The 20,187-nt window shown below is 44.4% G+C and overlaps 1 protein-coding gene across 7 annotated transcripts in view; it reads left to right on the top strand.

The window, feature by feature from the left end:
• Nucleotides 1-14,356: 14,356 nt before the first annotated feature.
• Nucleotides 14,357-20,187, top strand: part of LOC140736254 (syntaphilin-like) — a 60,935-nt gene continuing 55,104 nt past the window's right edge. For 3 of the 7 annotated variants that reach the window (XM_073062193.1, XM_073062185.1, XM_073062192.1), the window contains exon 1: nucleotides 14,357-14,465. The gene's annotated coding sequence lies outside the window, so the exon portion shown is untranslated. Of the gene's footprint in view, nucleotides 14,466-15,961; nucleotides 16,705-20,187 lie in introns of those variants that run through there. The other 4 variants (XM_073062188.1, XM_073062189.1, XM_073062187.1 and 1 more) reach the window with 3 other exon arrangements.

Below are 20,187 nucleotides of genomic sequence, written 5' to 3'. Positions count from 1 at the left end.
TCTCCCTGACTATAAACCTTTACAAATTACATTTTAAACAGAAATGATGAGGTAAGACACAAGTTGTGTTTTTCAATGAGTAGCAGAGTAGATGTAAGGGCTCAAATAGTCTTCTGCTTTTCTTAATGTTGTTGCATATATAGTGTTCTCAGTAATGTTAACTGCTAATGAAATGGCTTCTGTGTAACGTTAACTGCTACGGCTAATGTAATGGCTTCTCTGTAATGTTAACTGCTGAGGTAAGAGTTTCCCTGTAGCAGCAATGTTTGGGTTATAATTACAGATAACAGATAGCTAACCAATAGGAGAAATGTTATTCTTTCTTGTATGTCTGGGAGCCGGAGTTTTTCGTGGGTTTTTGGTCGAGGCAAGTGATGAGGAAGGACGAGTGCGGAGGGCGCTCAGTGATCACCGGACGGCGAATACGGGAATTCAAGGGTCTGGAGGTTGGCGACATATCGGCAGAGGTAAGTTATGGAGGAATACCAGAGGCGTGAGCTCCAACGATTGTTGTGCACAAACTATTTAATAAAGTGGCGCCTTCTTTTATATTTTGTTTCTCTACTAACCACATAGCAAAGTAAGAGTTATAAACTATTTAATTGCTTAAATAAAAAACACAAAATGCTGGCAGAACTCAGCAGGCCAGACAGCATCTATGGGAGGAAGTAATAACGACGTTTCGGGCCAAAACCCTTTATCAGGAGTGAAGTAACATGGGATGGTCGAGGGGGAATAAGAAGTGGGGGGAGGGATAAAGTAGAGAGCTGGGAAGTGATAGGCTGGAGGGAAATGGGCTAGGGGGAAGGTGGAGAATTATGGGAAATAAAAGAGAAAGAAAGGTCGGGCTGGGGGGAGAGTTTATAGTGAGGGGGGAAAAGAGAGAGAAAGAGAACCGACTAAAATAATAGATAGGGATGGGGGTAAGGGTGGGGGGCAGGGGTATCAATGGAGGTCAGTGAGTTGGTTGTTCATGCCGGCAGGAAGGAGGCTACCTAGGCGGGAGATAAGTTATTGCTCCATCGACCTGCGTGTGGCCTCATCTTGACGGTAGAGGAGGCTATGGACAGACATGTCGGAGTGGGAGTGGTCTGTGGAATTGAAGTGTGTGGCCACAGGGAGATCCCGCCAGTGCTGGAGGACCGAGCACCGGTGTTCGGCGAAACGGTCTCCCAGTCTGCGGCGGGTCTCCCCAATGTATAAATGGCCACATCGGGAGCACCAGATACAGTATATCACCCCAGTTGACTCGCAGGTGAAGTGGTGCCTCACCTGAAAGGACTGTCTGGGGCCTGGGATGGTGGTGAGGGAAGAAGTGTGGGGGCAGGTGTAGCACTTCTTTTGTTTGCAGGGATGAGTGCCCGGAGGGAGGTCCGTGGGGAGGGATGGGGGGGATGAATGGACAAGAGAGTCGCGCAGGGAGCGATCTCTGCGGAAAGCCGAGAGTGGGGGGGGGGGGGGGAAGATGCGGTTGGTGGTGGGATCATGTAGGAGGTGGCGGAAGTTACAGAGGATTATGCGTTGGATCTGTAGGCTGGTAGGGTGATAGGTGAGGACCAGGGGGACCCTATCCCTGGTGGGCTGGCGGGGGATGACCTCCGTTGATACCCCTGCCCCTCACCCTTACCCCCATCCCTATCTATTATTTTGGTCTGGTTCTCTTTCTCTCTCTTTTCCCCCCTCACTATAATCTCTCCCCCAGCCCTACCTTTCTTTCTCTTTTATTTCCCATAATTCTCCACCTTCCCCCTAGCCCATTTCCCTCCAGCCTATCACTTCCCAGCTCTCTACTTTATCCCTCCCCCCTCTTCTTATCCCCCCTCGACCATCCCATGTTACTTCACTCCTGATGAAGGGTTTCGGCCCGAAACGTCGTTATTACCTCCTCCCATAGATGCTGTCTGGCCTGCTGAGTTCTGCCAGCATTTTTGTTTTTTATTTATTTCCAGCATCTGCAGATTCACTCGTGTTGCTATTTAATTGCCTATTGTGTACTGCCTGATATTTGGCATTGTGAGTTTGTACTGGGGTACATTACACAACATCCACCCAAACTTGAATGCCCTGTTTGACGGGGCCGAGAGCTGGTTCCTCTAGACGAACGTGAGTGGCAATCTCAGTGGGCTACACATAGAACAGCCAATGCAATTGCAATTTATTGCATGATTTTGAATTATTGCCAATCCCTATCAATTATCTGCTGAAAATCATTGCCCTGAAAGGGTAATTGCTTCTCTCTCCATAGGTGTTTCATGACTTGCTGAGTGTTTCCCACTTTTCTGTTGTTTCTTATAAAGAATAGCAATAGAGCTGCTTCTTCCACTAACTACGCCTCCATCTGTTGGCACTCTAATAAGGGTATGCCTTCCCAATGTTAGCATGTTCTTTCCTAAGTGCATTAGTAATAACATCTAAACACTTTTTATTTAGTTGGCTCAGAGCTGATTACAAATCCTTACCCATGATATTGACTCGGAAATTAAATAACCAATTGGAAGAAAAATTGCTATGTGCTGTGGGAGAACTTTCATTCCAAGGCCCAGGAACATAGACCATCATAGCACAATATAGACCCTTCAGCCCACAATGTTTTAATCTATTTTAAGATCAACCTAACTCTTCCCTCCTACATAGGCCTCCATTTTTCTATCATCCATGTGCCCACCTAAGAGTTTCTTAAGGAAGGTGGTTGGTTCACTGTTATCATCATTATGTGACATGTTGTATATTGTAGGTGATCATTGTTTATAACCATGATCGTTCTTGGCAAATTTTCCTACGTAAGTGGTTAGCCATTGGCTTCTCCTGGGCAGTATCTTTACAAGACAGGTGACCCCAGCCATTATCAATACTCTTCAGAGATTGTCTACTTGACGCCAGTGGTGGCATAACCAGAACTTGTGATATGCACCAACTGCTCATACAACCATCCACCACCTGCTCCCATGGCTTCTCGTGACCCTGATCAAGGGCTAAACAGGTGCTACAGCTTGTCCAAAGGTAAGCTTCAGGGTAACAGAGGGAAGGAGTGTTTTACACCTCCTTCGGTAGAAAAGTATCTCCACCCCACCACACTGTACTATAGAGCCTTGAATTCCTGAACAAACTTCTATCCCTTCCTTACTATTGCTGAGTTGTAAATGATGGAGTGTATTGTTAATTCAATCTCTTGAGCATGTTTAACATTACGTGAGATCATGGCTGATAATATATTCTAACTCCATTAACCTACCTTGGCTTAACGCCCCTTAATGTGCTGCTTAGCAGGCCTATTAATGTCATTTAAAATGGTTGATCATAAGTAATGTTTTAACAGGTACAGTATGTGCTCACTTTTTGATGGAAGAGAGTTTACTCATCTGCCTCTAGTGAGCAAAAATGTTTTCTAACTTATTCTGAATCACCTCCTCTGTGATCTGTCATCATGGCCATGGTAGCATAGCAGTTAGCATGATGCTATACAGCTCAGGGCATTGGGTTTTGGACTTAAATTCCAGCATTCTCTGTAAGGAGCTTGTATATTATCCCTGTGATTGTACAGGTTTCCTCTGGATGCTCCGGTTTCCTCCCACCATCCAAAGACATACCAATTAGTAGATTAGTTCATCATTGTAAATTGTCCAGTGATTAGGCTAGTGCTAAATAGGTGGGTTGCTGGGTGATGTGGCTCACTGGACCAGAAGGGCCTGTCCTCGTTGTATCTCTAAATTAACATAAAATAACATTTTTCACATTTTGTTCTCAACCTGAATTCTTTATGGCCACATTATTGAATATTGTTTATTATCATTTCCTGTACACAAGTGTAAAGGAGAATGAAATAACTGTTACTCCAGATCCAATGCAGCATAAAAAAACACAATAAGATAAAGAATACAATAAGAAAAATAATAGAATAAGATAACAATATTAAGTTCAAGTTCAAGTTTATTATCATTCAACCATACACATACATAAATCTAAAACAAAACAACGTTCCTCAAGAACCGAGGTGCAAAAGCACAGTACATATATTACATACAGAACATAAATTCTGAAAACTCTGAACATCCTCTACATAGCACCATCCAGAGACAGAGAAGCAGTTTCAGCGACAGGTTACTATCGATGCAATGCTCCTCAGACAGGATGAAGAGGTCAATACTCCCCAATGCCATTAGGCTTTACAATTCTACCGCCAGGACTTAAGAACTTTTTAAAAGCTATTATTAATGCTTTTTGAGATAGTGATTTAGATGCATATCATATTTTTTACTGAGTTAGTATTGTATGTAATTAGTTTTGCTACAAGTGTATGGGACATTGGAAAAAAGTTGAATTTCCCCATGGGGATGAATAAAGTATCTATCTATCTATCTATCTATCTATCTATCTATCTAAATGATATTAACAGATAAAGATGTCTCTAATGACATACATTGCATATACAACATATAGTTAAATATACACTGGTATCCTGTTAGTGGCACTGTTATAAATAATGTATATTGATTAGTATCAGGGTGTTCACAAGTCTCACAGTCTGGGGGAAGACACTGTTACCCAGCTGAACTGTCCTTGTTCTTATGCTGCAAGATTATGGGAATTTAATAACCTATTTAAATGCAGCAACATGAAACTTCAATAAAAAATAAAGTTTTTATTTTTGACTCCACAGGTTTACTTTAACTGTCACGGTGTGTGCTAGCAATGACTATACCCAGGTGTGGAGGAGCAACAGACTCCCAAGTAGAGGCAGAAACAAGAGTTTATATTTGAATTCCGGCAGAATATCGGTGTTTCGACCGTTTGCTCGGTCAAAATCGCCAAATGATCAGTTTATAAGCTGTTTTTAACAAAAAATAGCTTATTAACGCACAACGATACTATAACACTATAATCTTTGATTGGAGTACTGCACAGACACAGTAGAAGTGCAAGTCTGGCGAACAGCTTTAAAAACCCCATCTCCATAAAAGAGGGGTACTGTCTAGCAGAGCAGTCATTATGGGAGTGGTAAGGCCTTGGTTCAACAGGGCTTCGGCAAGAACAGGTGGAGGCAAGATAAGTAGGTGTTCATTCCTTATTTCTTATTTCTCTTTATTAACTCCTGAGAAATGTCTATAGGGCCAGTGTTCTGTTCTGGGTGTCAGATGTGGGATTTCCAGACTACCAGCCTCCCTGATGACTATATCTGCAGCAGGTGCATTGAGATGCAGCTGCTTAGATTCCGTGTTAGGGAATTGGAGCTGCAGCTCGATGACCTTCAGCTTATTAGGGAAAGTGAGGAAGTGATAGACAGGAGCTACAGGGAGGCAGTCACCCCAAGGCTACAGCAGACAGTTAAATGGGTGACTGTCAGGAGAGGGAAGGGAGAACGTCAGAAGGCGGAGATCATCCCTGTGGCCATCCCCTCCAACAATTTTCTATTTTGAGTACTATTGATGGGGGGATCTACCTGGGACAAGCAACAGCAGTCATGCCTACTGAGTCGGACCCTGTAGTTCAAAGGTAGGGAACGGAAGAGGATGGCGGCAATAATAGGGACTTTATAGTTAAGGGAACACATAAGAGATCCTGTGGATGCGAAAAAGAAACATGGATGGTAGTTTGTCTCCCAGGTGCCAGGGTCTGTGATGTTTCTGAATGCATCCACTATATCCTGAAAAGAGAGGGTGAGCAGCCAGAAGTCGTGGTACACATTGGTATCAATGACATAGGTTAAAAAAGGAAGAAGGTCCTAAAACAGAATACAGGGAGTTAGGAAGGAAGTTGAGAAGCAGGACCTAAAGGGTAGTAATCTCAAGATCGCTGCCTGTGCCATGCAACAGTGAGGATAGGAATAGAGAGAGGTGGCTGAAAAATTGGAGCAGGGGCAGGGATTCAGATTTCTGGATAATTGGAACCTCTTCTGGGGCAGGTAGGACCTGTACAAAAGGGGCAGTTTGCACTTGAAACCGAGGGGGGACCAATATTCCTGTGGGCAGGTTTACTAGAGCTCTTTGGAGTGGTTTAAACTAATATGGCAGGGGGATGGGAACCAGTACGATAGAGCCAAGGATGAGCCAGCCGGTTTACAAGTAGACGATGGGTGTAACATGAATGTAAGGAAGGACAAGCCAATGACTGGGTACAAATGCAGACAGAGCAAAGAGTTAAGTTGTACCATGGAGGCAAAATTCACAAGGGTGAAGAATGCAGGACTGAAGTTGGTGTATTTAAATGTGCATAGCATTCAGAATATGGTAGACGAACTTGTGGCGCAATTAGAGATTGGTTGGTGTGACATTGTGGGCTTCACTGAGTCATGGCTGAAAGAAGGTCATAGTTGGGAGCTTAACATCAAAGGATATACTTTGTATCGAAAGGACAGGCAGGAAGGCATAGGCGGTGGTGTGGCTCTGTTGGTAAGAGATGGAATTACATCTTTAGAAAGAGGTGACATAGGATCAGAGAATGTTGAATCTTTGTAGGTGGAGTTAAGAAACAGCAAGGATAAAAAAATCTTATGGGAATCATATATAGGCCTACAAATTGATTAAAGCCGTTGATTAGACAATCAAGATTTGAATAGCTCAGACTCAGCAGAAAGCAGCTGTTTGGGCAATCGAGGTCAGGTGACCAAGCAGTTTGAAAAGCTCAAACAAATAAATAGAGGGGTACCTCAAGCAGAGCGGCCTGTGGAAAGCGGCCAGTGAAGGAGTGGAGATTTTAGGCTTTGACTCGAGAGGCTGAGGACGAACTTCACTCCAAGTGAGGTAAGGCTGGGTAAGTTCCTTTCAAAGGAGAAAGTTTCAAAAGTTGAGACAAGTATTGGGTAGGTCATGGCAGCTGAGATCGGCCCCGTGGTTTGTTCATCCTGCAGCATGTGGGAAATCAGGGATACTTCCAGTGTCCCTGATGACTATGTGTGCAGGAAGTGTGTCCAGCTGCAGCTTCTGGCAGACCGCATTGAGCGTCTGGAGCTGCAATTGGATTCATACCGGAGCATCCGCGATGCTGAGTAAGTCGTGAATAACACGTTCAGTGAGTTGGCCACACCGCAGGTAAAGGCTACACAGGCAGAAAGGGAAGGGGTGGCAACTAGACAGCGTAGCAGTAGGCAGGTAGTGCAGGAGTCCCCTGAGGTCATCTCCCTCCTAAACAGATATACTGTTTTGGATACTGTTGGGGAGATGTCTCATCAGGGGAAGGCAGCAGCAGCCGAGTTCATTGCACCATGGGTGGCTCTGCGGCACAGGAGGGAAGGAAAAGGAGTGGGACAGCTATAGTGATAGGGGATTCGATTGTAAGGGGAATAGATAGGTGTTTCTGCGGCCGCAAACGAGACTCCAGGATGGTATGTTGCCTCCCTGATTCAAGGGTCAAGGATGTCTCTGAGTGGCTGCAGGACATTCTGGAATGGGAGGGTGAACAGCCAGTGGTCGTGGTGCACATAGGTACCAACGATATAGGTAAAAAACAGGATGAGGTCCTACAAGGTGAATTTAGGGAGTTAGGAGATAAACTAAAAAGTAGGACCACAAAGGTAATAATCTCTGGATTACTACTAGTGCCACGTGCTAGTCAGAGTAGAAATAGGAGGATATTTCAGATGAATACGTGGCTTGAAAAATGGTGCAAGGGGGAGGGATTCAGATTTCTGGGGCATTGGAACCAGTTCTGGGGGAGGTGGGACCGGTATAAACAGGATGGTCTGCACCTGGGCTGGACTGGAACCAATGTCCTAGGGGGAGCATTTGCTACTGCTGTTCAGGAGGCTTTAAACTAATGTGGCAGGGGGATGGGAACAAGTGCAGAGAGACAGAGGGGTGTAAAATGAGGGTAGAAGCAAAAAGTAGTAAGGTGAAAAGTAAAAGTGGCAGGCAGGCAAATCCAGGGCAAAAAGCAAAAAGGGCCATTTTTCAACATAATTGTATAAGGGCTAAAAGTGTTGTAAAAACAAGCATGAAGGCTTTGTGTGTCAAGCGAGGAGCATTCGTAACAAGATGGATGAATTGAATGTGCAGATAGTTATTAATGAATATGATATAGTTGGGATCACAGAGACATGGCTCCATGGTGACCAAGGATGGGAGCTCAACATTCAGGGATATTCAATATTCAGGAGGGATAGACAGGAAAGAAAAGGAGGTGGGGCAGCATTGCTGGTTAGAGAGGAGATTAACGCAATAGAAAGGAAAGACATTAGCCTGGAGGATGTGGAATCGATATGGGTAGAGCTGCATAACACTAAGGGGCAGAAAACGCTGGTGGGAGTTGTGTACAGGCCACCTAACAGTAGTAGTGAGGTTGGGGATGGCATTAAACAGGAAATTAGAAATGCGTGCAATAAAGGAACAGTAGTTATAATGGGAGACTTCAATCTACATTAGATTGGGTGAACCAAATTGGTAAGGGTGCTAAGGAAGAGGATTTCTTGGAATGTATGCGGGATGGTTTTCTGAACCAACATGTCGAGGAACCAACTAGAGAGCAGGCCATTCTAGATTGGGTATTGAGCAATGAGGAAGGGTTAGTTAGCAATCTTGTTGTGCGAGGCTCCTTGGGTAAGAGTGACCATAATATGGTGGAATTCTTCATTAAGATGGAGAGTGACATGGCTAATTCAGAAACAAAGGTTCTGAACTTAAAGGGTAACTTTGAAGGTATGAGACATGAATTAGCTAAGATAGACCGGCAAATGATACTTAAAGGGTTGACGGTGGATATGCAATGGCAAGATTGTTCATCCCAGTTTGGCAAAAGAATAAACCAGGGAAGGTAGTGCACCCGTGGCTGGCAAGGGAAATTAAGGATAGTATCAAGTCCAAAGAAGAAACATATAAATTAGCAAAAAGAAGTGGCACACCTGAGGACTGGGAGAAATTCAGAGACCAGCAGAGGAGGACAAAGGGCTTAATTAGGAAAGGGAAAAAAGATTATGAGAGAAAGCTGGCAGGGAACATAAAAACTGACTGTAAAAGCTTTTATAGATACGTGAAAAGAAAAAGATTGGTCAAGACAAATGTAGGTCCTTTACAGTCAGAAACAGGTGAATTGATCATAGGGAACAAAGACATGGCAGACCAATTGAATAACTACTTTGGTTCTGTCTTCACTAAGGAGGACATAAATAATCTTCCGGAAATAGTAAGGGACCGAGGGTCTAGTGAGATGGAGGAACTGAGGGAAATACATGTTAGTAAGGAAGTGGTGTTAGGTAAATTGAAGGGATTAAAGGCAGATAAATCCCCAGGGCCAGATGGTCTGCATCCTAGAGTGCTTAAGGAAGTAGTCCAAGAAATAGCGGATGCATTAGTGATAATTTTTCAAAACCCCTTAGATTCTGGATTAATTCCTGAGGATTGGAGAGCTAATGTAACCCCACTTTTTAAAAAAGGAGGGAGAGAGAAACCGGGGAATTATAGACCGGTTAGTCTGACACGGTGGTGGGGAAAATGCTACAGTCGGTTATCAAGGATGTGGTAACAGCACATTTGGAAAGAGGTGAAATCATCGGACAAAGTCAGCATGGATTTGTGAAAGGAAAATCATGTCTGACGAATCTTATAGAATTTTTTGAAGATGTAACTAGTAGAGTGGATAGGGGAGAGCCAGTAGATGTGGTATATTTAGATTTTCAAAAGGCTTTTGACAAGGTCCCACACAGGAGATTAGTGTGCAAACTTAAAGCACACAGTATTGGGGGTATGGTATTGATGTGGATAGAGAATTGGTTGGCAGACAGGAAGCAAAGAGTGGGAGTAAACAGGACCTTTTCAGAATGGCAGGCAGTGACTAGTGGGGTACTGCAAGGCTCAGTGCTGGGACCCCAGTTGTTTACAATATATATTAATGATTTAGATGAGGGAATTAAATGCAGCATCTCCAAGTTTGCGGATGACACGAAGCTGGGTGGCGATGTTAGCTGTGAGGAGGATGCTAAGAGGATGCAGGGTGACTTGGATAGGTTAGGTGAGTGGGCAAATTCATGGCAGATGCAATTTAATGTGGATAAATGTGAGGTTATCCACTTTGGTTGCAAGAACAGGAAAACAGATTATTATCTGAACGGTGGCCGATTAGGAAAAGGGGAGATGCAACGAGACCTGGGTGTCATTGTACACCAGTCATTGAAGGTGGGCATGCAGGTACAGCAGGCGGTGAAAAAGGCAAATGGTATGTTGGCATTCATAGCAAAAGGATTTGAGTACAGGAGCAGGGAGGTTCTACTGCAGTTGTACAAGGCCTTAGTGAGACCGCACCTAGAATATTGTGTGCAGTTTTGGTCCCCTAATCTGAGGAAAGACATTCTTGCCTTAGAGGGAGTACAGAGAAGGTTCACCACATTGATTCCTGGGATGGCAGGACTTTCATATGAAGAAAGACTGGATCGACTAGGCTTATACTCACTGGAATTTAGAAGATTGAGGGGCATCTTATTGAAACGTATAAAATTCTAAAGGGATTGGACAGGCTAGATGCAGGAAGATTGTTTCCGATGTTGGGGAAGTCCAGAACGAAGGGTCATAGTTTAAGGCTAAAGGGGAAGCCTTTTAGGACCGAGATGAGGAAAAACTTCTTCACACAGAGAGTGGTGAATCTGTGGAATTCTCTGCCACAGGAAACAGTTGAGGCCGGTTCATTGGCTATATTTAAGAGGAAGTTAGATATGGCCCTTGTGGCTAAGGGGATCAGGGGATATGGAGAGAAAGCAGGTACAGGGTAGTGAGTTAGATGATCAGTCATGATCATACTGAATGGCGGTGCTGGCTCGAAGGGCTGAATGGCCTACTCCTGCACCTATTTTCTATGTTTCTAAATAGTAGCCAAAATGTGGGGTTAAGATTGCAAAGAAAAGGTATGTAATAAGGGCAATGTCACAATTGTAATAGGTGTTATGCAATAACCTAAATGTTATTAGGGAGCTTAATGTAAAGGGACCCTTAGGAGGCAGTGATCGTAGTATGATTGAAATCATACTGCATTTTGAGTGGGAGAAGCATAACTCACATGTATCAGTATCACAATGGAATAAAAGGAATTACAGAGGCATGAGAGAGGAGTTTACCCAGGTGGATTGGAAGAGCATACTGGCGGGGATGATGACAGAGTAGAGGTGGCTGAAGTTTCTGGGAGTAGTTCACAAGGCAGAGGATAGATATGTTGCACAGAGGAAGAAGTTCTCAAATGGCAGGGGTAGGCAACTGTAGTTGTCAAAGAAAGTTAAGGACTGTAAAAAGTCAAGGAAAGGGCATGTAAGGTAGCAAAAGTGAGTGGGAAGTTGGATGATTGGGGAAGCTTTTAAAATCCAACAAAAGACAACTAAAAAAACTATAAGAAAGTAAAAGAAGAAGTATGAGGGCAAACTAGCCAATAATATAAAGCGGTCGTTTTTTAGTTATATAAAGAATAAAAGGGAGGTGAGAGTTGATATTGGACCACTGGAAAATGATAGTAGTGAGGTGGTAATGTGGGGAAAAAGAAATGGCAGATGAACTTAATGGGTACCTTGCATCAGTCTTCACTGCAGAAGACTCTAGCTGTATGCCAGAGGTCCGTGAGTATCAGGACGCAGGAGTGAGTGCCATTGCTATTAAAAAGGAAAAAGTGCTAGGCAAACTGAAAGGTCTTAAGGTGGATAAGTCACTTGGACCAGGTGGAGTACATCCCAGTGTCCTGAGAGAGCTTGCTGAAGAGATGGTGGATGCATTGGTGATGATCTTTCTGGCATGATCCTGGAGGACTGGAAGATTGCAAATGTCACTCCACTCTTTAAGAAGGGATGAAAGCAAAAGACAGGAAATTATAGGCCAGTTAGTCTAACCTCAGTGTCTGGGAAAGTGTGGGAGTCTGTTAATTAAGGATAAAGTTTCCAGATACTGGGAGACTAATGATAAAATAAGTCAAAGCCGGTATGGTTTCTGTGAAGGGAAATCTTGCCTGACAAATCTGTTAAGAGTTCTTCGAGGAAGTAACAAGCAGATTGACAAAGGAGAGGCAGTGGATGTCATTTACTTGGATTTTAAGAAGGCATTTGATAAGGTGCCACACAAGAGGCTGCTTAACAAGATAAAATCCTATGGCATTACAAGAAAGATACTAGCATGGATAGAGGAATGGCTGAGAAGCATGAGGCAGTGGAAATAAAAAGGGCCTTTTCTGGTTGGCTGCCAGTGACTAGTGGTGTTTCGCCAGGGGTCAGTATTAGGATCATTACTTTTCACATTGTCAATGATTTGGATAATGAAATTGATGGCTTTGTGGATGATATGAACATATGTGTAGGGGTTGGTAGTGCTGAGGAAACAATGCGATTGCAGCAGGACTCAGACAAATTGGAGGAATGGTCAGGAAAGTGGGAGATAGCCAGTGTTGGGAAATATATGATAATGCATTTTGGTAAAAGGAACAATAGTGCAGACTGTTATCTAAATGGGGAGAAGATTCAAACATCAGAGGTGCAGGGGGACTTGGGAGTCCTTGTGCAAGACTCCCAGAAGGTTGATTTACAGGTCAAGTCTGTGGTAAAAAAGGCAAATGCAATGTTGGCATTTACTTCAAGGGAATAGAACATAAGGAGATCAATGCTGAGGCTTTATAAGACACTAGTCAGGTCACACTTGAAGTATTGCCAACAGTTTGGGGCCCTTTATTTCAGAAAGGATGTGTTGTCATTGGAGAGAGTCCAGAGGAGGTTTATGAGGATGATTCCAGGAATGAAGGGGTTAACATATTAGGATCGTTTGGCAGCTTTGGGCCTGTACTCACTGGAATTTAGAAGAATGCGGTGGGGGGGGGGGGGGGGATCTCATTGAAACCTACTGAATGTTGAAAGGACTAGATCGGGTGGATGTGGAGAGGATGTTTCCTATGATAGGGGTATCCAGAACTAAAGAGCAGAGCCTCAAAATTCAGGGCGACCTTTTAGAATGGAGGTAAGGAGGAATTTTGTAGCCAGCAAGTAGTGAATTTGTGGAGTGCTCTGCCACAGACTGCGGTGGAGGCCAAGTCCACGGATATATTAAAGGCAGATGTTGATAGTTTCCTGATTGGTCAGGGCATCAAAGGATATGGCAAGAAGGCAGTGTGTGGGGTTGTATGGGTTCAGGGATCAGCCAAGATGAAATGGCAGAGCAGACTTGATGGGCTGAATGGTCTAATTCTGCTCCTATGTCTTATTATCTGATGCAAGTAACTACAAACTACAATTACTAAACAACTATCCAGGTTCAGAGTCCAAGATCCAATTTATCCCCTACAATGCCCAATGTTCTCCTGTGGAAATCTCGTGCTTTTTTCCCCCAGGGATATCCAGACACAAATGTATCCCAGAAGATTGACAGGCTGTCAGCTCAGGCAAAGTATTCATCTACTCACCTCCAGTTTGGCCCAGCGCTGGAATAAAGCTAGCAGGGACACATCTCCCTCACTCACAAATTGCAACAATAAGATGAGGAGACGCCTCTTCAAATATGTAAATAGTGGCTGCACCTTTGCATCTTATTGGCTACCTGCACTGTATTCTCATCACTGTAATACATTATTCTGCATTGCTATTGTTTCAGTGTCTTAATGTATTGGATAATAATGCAGCAGGGATGTGATGCTGAGGCTTTATATGGCACTGGTGAGGCCTCAGCTTCAGTATTGTGAACAATTTTGGGCTCCTTATCTTGGAAAAGATGTGCTAGCATTGGGGAGGGTCCAGACGAGGTTCACAAGGGTAAATCCATCCTACCCCTCAATCCCCCCTCCTCCTCCTCCTCATTACTTGTTCCCCCATTCTTCCCATCCCACCATCCTCCCCAACCCTCATCCTCCCCCTCATCATCACCCTTATATCACCCTGCCCTTCATTCTCCCCTCCCCATCCCTCCTCCTCCTCCTCATCCCCAAAATCCCATCCCCCCTCCCTGATCCCCCTTATACCCCCTCAATGCTCTTCCCCATACATCTCAACCCCCATTTTCCCTATCCCCCCATACCCCTTCATCCCCTCTAACCACCCCTCACCCCCACTAACCTCCCCTATCATCCCATCCCCCATTCCCATACAACCCCCGATCCTCCCCCATTCCCCCTACCCTCCTCCATCACCCCTACCCCCTCACCACTGCTATCTGCTCATTATCGCTATCCCCCTCATCACCACTATATCCCCCTTATTATCCTTCATCCCACCCCCTCAACCCCCATATCCTGTTCCCCCTCACCCCTATCCCCATCCCTCCATCCACCTCTCTCCTATCCCACCTCATCATTTTATCCCCATCCCCCTTCGTCCACCTTTCCCCCACCTCCCCCTCATTCCTCCATCCCCCATAATCTCCTAATCCCCCCTCACCCCCCTATTCTCCCACCCCCACCCTCGGGCAGCACTCCGACGCGGTGGCGCACGCAGGGACGGCGAGACGCAGCTCCTGGGCTCCATGGGTTGGGGGAGGAGGGATTCGCCCTCCCTCCCAGAGGTAACCTCGTCAAGCAGGGCTCCGGCACAGTCGGTAAGTGACTTTCTGTACATTGCATGGGTCATCTATAGCACTGAAGGGAGGGGGTGATGACGATCCATTCGCTCGTTCTCAGGCTAGCTGTAAAATGTAAATTGTGTGGGGTGGTGAGCGATGATAGAATCTCACCTGCTAAATAAACATTTAATAAATTTAAATGTTAAACCAACGAGGAGGGTTCGAAGTTGGTTAGGAGAAAGCAGTTTTATTGAGATGTGGAAACCAGGGTGAGGTGGGGTTGCTGGGTACTGAACGGAGGTCGGCCAGTGCTGAACCCTATACTGCAGTGTCTCTGCACCACTCCAGACGTATGTGTGTCTGCCTTTGCTGCTGAATCCTGCAGCTCGCTTCCACGCTCCTCATTTTGTGTCGCCGAGGCCCGGCACACGCAGCAACATCCCTGCATCCCCTGCCGCTCCTCCGTGTCTCACTCTTTATTTCTATCTCTGTTTCTCTGTCTCTCTGATTCCCCCCCCCCCCCCCGCCCCTCTGAATTTCTCTCTGCTTCTGTCCCTCTCTCTCTCACACACACACTCCGTCTCTCTGGTTTTCTCTCTGTTTTTGGGAGCTTGTATTTGCTGTATTTACTGTTAGTTTGGTCTTGAAATGGTTATCTGAATTCTAATACTTCTCCTTGATGTTTCTGAATTGGCCGATTGTGTAAATCCTTTGAGAAAATTTTCCAGTCACTAATCAAAATGCAGCTTGTGCGGAAATTGGCTGCTAAACATTTTCAGTGTTGTAATTGTGACTGCACTTGGGAGACGTTTCATTTACTGTGAAGCCCTTTGCTGGGTCCAGAGGTTAGGACGCGCAAGTTTTCATCTGGCACCGTGTCTTTTTCCTCCTGGGAGATCCAGAATTTCACTACAGATCGCCGTGCTGTAAGATAAAAACCCAAACCCACCCGATTCAAGATTGACACATCCCTAAGGGCATGACGTTTTGCTTAACAAACTGACCCAAACCAGTACATGGTTTGAGTCGGGTCTCTTGGACAGTTGCCAGGCAGTGAGATACGACGGCAGAAAGACGGAATGGTCGCGGAACAGGCTCTCCCGTGAGCTGCACCGCCCAGCAAACCACCTACATCAACACTCGACTTCGAATCCGTCAGGCTCCTTGCACGTTTTCCATCCGTGCTGGGTTGAGCGTCGAGCCAGCAACTGGGCCTAAAAAAAAGATGCAAAGATGCAACGGAAACAGCAAAAATGCCGCCCAATACGCCGAAAGGAACAACAACACGGCCATTTACAATGAATAATTAACCTACTAACCGGTACATCTTCGGGAAATCCATAGCGCTTCACGGGGAGAAGGCACAGACTCCTAACAGACAGTGCCGGAATTGAATTGCAAACTCCAGAACGCCCTGAGCCGTATTAGTGTTGTGCTAACCGCTACGTTACCGTGGCTCCCGGGAGGCTAATACAAGGTTTCGGCCCGAAACGTCATCATTACCTCCTCCCATAGATGCTGTCTGGCCTGCTGAGTTCTGCCAGCGTTTTGTGTTTTTACAACCAGGTTGAGATGTTTTGTTTCCCATGTACATCCGGGGACCAGCACTGGTTCACTGTGTTGCCTCAGATTCATCCTGAGAATAAAGTTCCCAATGAGAGGACCTCACTGGACAGTTTTGTAGTTGGTCAATCTTGGATTGAAAGGTTCATTAACCAATTTAATCTGTTGAACTCCGAGATAACTTACAATTTTCTGAAAATTGAATCATTTGCTCAAAGTTCAAAGTAAATTTATTATCAAACTATGTATACATCATCATATACTATCCTGAGATTCATTTTCTTGCAGCCATTTAGCTCTACACTCTAGGTACTTCTCTCTTAATGTTTCCAAACATTCTCAGGATTGGGAGTCATCTTTTATTGCTGTACACAAAATGTTGGAGGAGTTCAGCAGGTCAGGCAGCATCTACAGTATGGAAAGGAATAAAAAGTCAATGTTTTGGGCTGAGGCTCTTCATCAGGACTAGAAATGAAGGGGGAAGAAGCCAGAGTAAGGCTAGTGATTGGGGTTCAATTGCCCCCGCTGTCTGGGAGGAACTGAGTGTTAAGGTAGCTTAGTGTTTAGCACAGCACTACTACAGCTTTGGTAATTGGAGTTCGGAGTCCAATCCCGGAGTCCTCTGTAAGGAGTCTCTGTACATTCTCCGTACGGAATGCGTGGGTTTTCCCTGGATCATCCTGTTTCATCCCACAGTCCAAAGACATACCAGGTAGGTTAACTGATCATTGAAAATTGTCCTGTGATTAGGTTACAGTTAAATCGGGGTTGCTGGGCTGTGCTTTCACATTGTATCTCTAAATATAAGTAAAAGCTGTGTGGAGTTTATAAGTTATTCCCATGATTATGTGGGTTTTCTCCGAGTGCTCCATTTTCCTTCCACACTGGTATTTAATAGTTATTCTTGCATGTTCCCCCTTCCTTTCCAGCCCTGGTGAAGGGTCAAGGCCTGAAGCTAAGACTGTTTATTCATTTCCATAGATGCTATCTGACCTGATGAGTTCTTCCAGCATTTTGTGTGTGTTACTCTGGATTTCCAGCATTTACAGAATCTCTTGTCTTTATCTTTTATTGTCCAATGGAGTCTGATATGTTCGATTGGCAATGACACATTTTTATTATTAATGAAGCCCACTGGATTGTTGGCCTAATTTTAAAAAGCTATCAAGCTATCTTGCCATAAATCACTTGATTGATATTTTATAAAGATCTTAATCTTAAAGGTCTTTATCTTATAAAGATTAGTTTAAAGATTAGGTAGAAAGGATCATAAAGAGAGCTTTTGGCACATTGGCTTTCATAAATCAAAGTACTGTGTACAGGAAATGGGATGTTATGTTGAAATTGTATAAGACAATGGTGAGGCCTAATTTGGAGTATAGTGTGAAAGTAAGGTTGAAAAAGTACAGAAAACAATTACAAGGATGTTGCCGGGTCTGGAGGACCAGAGTTATAAGGAAAGATTGAATAGGTTAGGACTTTATTTGTTGGAATGTAGAAGATTGAGAGGAGATTTGATAGAAGTATACAAAATTATATTGACAGGGCAAATGCAAGTAGGGTTTTTTCACTGAGATTGGGTGGGACTACAACTAAAGGTCTTGGGTTAAGGGTCAAAGGTGAAATGTTTAAGGGGAACATGAGGGGAAACTTCACTCAGAGGGCATGGTGTGGTTGATGAAACAAGGAAGTAGTTTGGATAGGTACATGAATGAGAGTGTTATAGTGGGCTATGGTCTGGGTGTGGGTCGATGGGACTAGGGAGAAGTTTGGATAGGTACATGGATGGGAGGGGTATGGGGTCTATGGTCAGGGTGTGGGTCGATGGGACCAGGGAGAAGTTTGGATAGGTACATGGATGGGAGGGGTATGGGGTCTATGGTCCGGGTGTGGGTTGATGGGACCAGGGAGAAGTTTGGATAGGTACATGGATGGGAGGGGTATGGGGTCTATGGTCCGGGTGTGGGTCGATGGGACCAGGGAGAAGTTTGGATAGGTACATGGATGGGAGGGGTATGGGATCTATGGTCCGGGTGTGGGTCGATGGGACCAGGGAGAAGTTTGGATAGGTACATGGATGGGAGGGGTATGGGGTCTATGGTCCGGGTGTGGGTCGATGGGATCAGGGAGAAGTTTGGATGTACGTGGATGGGAGGGGTATGGGGTCTATGGTCTGGGTGTGGGTCGATGGGACCAGGGAGAAGTTTGGATGTACGTGGATGGGAGGGGTATGGGGTCTATGGTCCGGGTGTGGGTTGATGGGACCAGGGAGAAGTTTGGATAGGTACGTGGATGGGAGGGGTATGGGGTCTATGGTCTGGGTGTGGGTCGATGGGACTAGGGAGAAGTTCGGATAAGTACATGGATGGGAGGGGAATAGAGAGCTGTGGTCTGCAGGTCGATGGGACTAGGCCGTTTAAATGGTTCGGCATGGACTAGATGGGTCAAAGCACCTGTTTCAGTGCTGTAGTGTTCTGTGACTCAATGACTTAATTTATCGCATGTCCTTCAAAACGTAGAACAGTACAGCACAGGTACAGGTCCTTCGGCCCACAATGTTGGAATACAAATTCAACTTTCAGTGAAATGTGTCGTTTGCATCAACAGCAGGTCAAAGGTGTTCTGAGGCTGGCCTGCTAGCATCACCATGCTTCTGGTGCCAACATAGAACACCCACAATTTGTTTACCTTAACTTGTACATCTTTGGAATGTGGGAGAGAACAGGAGCACCCAGAGGAAACCCGCACAATCACAGGGAGAATGTACAGACTCCTTACAGACAGTGGGGTGATTTGAACCCGAGTTGCTAATGCTGTAAAGTGTTATGCTAACCACTACACTACTGTGCCTCCCATGCCACGCAGAATTGTCAGTGATCTTCCTCTTCTCCTTTTGAGCCATTTATTTTATTATTAATAAAGTCTACTGGATATTGTTAACCTTGTTTAAAAATATCTACAGAGCATTATCTTGGTCATAAATCACTTGATTGATATTTTAAGAATTTGTTTAAGTATCAATCGTCTGCAAATTATTCAAAAGGATTCTTTGTTGACTGATTCAGTTTTGCTCATGTTGCTCTGTCTAGCAGTTTAAGTTCCATTTCACTCTGCAAATTTTGCAAATTCTTGACAGACTTTGTTCCATGGAGTTTCTTCACTTGTTGGTCAAGCCAGATGGTATTCCTATGGGTCTAAAGTCATTCATAAGCCAAGCTTAGATGGGAGGATAGAAGTAAAATGCTTTTCTCCCCCCTCCTGAGAAGACACTATAATGGAAATTATTTTTTTAAATATTGAAATAATTTCAAGCTCCTGTGCAGTGATTTCAATTACATACACAAAATGCTGGAAGAACTCAGTAGGTCAGACAGCATCAATGTAGAGAAACGAACAGTCACTCTTTCAGGCCAAGACCCTTCTGCCCCTTTCCTTGCCAGTCCTGCCCTGAAATGTTGACTGTTTATGCCCCTCTGTAGATGTTGCCTGACTTGCTGAGTTCCTCCAGCATTTTGTGTGTTTCCCAAGAGTTCCAGCATCTGCAGAATCTCCTGAGTTCATGATTTGAATTTACATTTTTGTTATTAATCTAGACAAATAAATAGGCAATTCAGTCAGCCACATACAGTAACCACAGGCCATTATCTTTACTGTATGACACATTCATAAATCACTTTTTGAAATGCAGCAGACGTGCATACATATCCTTTATTAATGCTGCATTATTTATTCATAAGTTTTCTATTTCACTAATTTTTTTTGAGAGCTCTCTTCTCTTTCTCCAAGTTCTTCTCTTTCAGTTTTATGTTTTTATATTCTATGTTTTTGCCCATTCTTTCTTGTTGCCATTTGTGCAATTTGTTGTTTCTTATGGGGGGGGGGGGGGCGGGATTTGATAGCCTTATCACTTCGTGATTTGGTTTTTGTTTTGTGGCTGTCTGAAAAAGACGAATCTTAGAGTTGTATACTATATACATAATTTGATAATAGATGTACCTTAAGCCTTGACTCTCTACCAGCAGCTGTAGGACAATACAATGGTTAGCATGATGCTGTTACAGCTTGGGGTGTTTCAGAGTTAAATTCTGACACCACTCTATAAAGAGCCTCTTTACATCCTCCCCAAGGAATGCATGGGTTTTCCCCAGGTGCTCCCACAGTCTAAAGATGTACCGGGGAGGTTAGTTACTGTAAG

The sequence above is a fragment of the Hemitrygon akajei genome, chromosome 11 (assembly GCF_048418815.1).
Source record: "Hemitrygon akajei chromosome 11, sHemAka1.3, whole genome shotgun sequence".
NCBI lineage: Eukaryota > Metazoa > Chordata > Chondrichthyes > Myliobatiformes > Dasyatidae > Hemitrygon > Hemitrygon akajei.
Note: the sequence above shows the minus strand (reverse complement) of the source record. Positions and strands in the feature narration are given on the sequence as shown.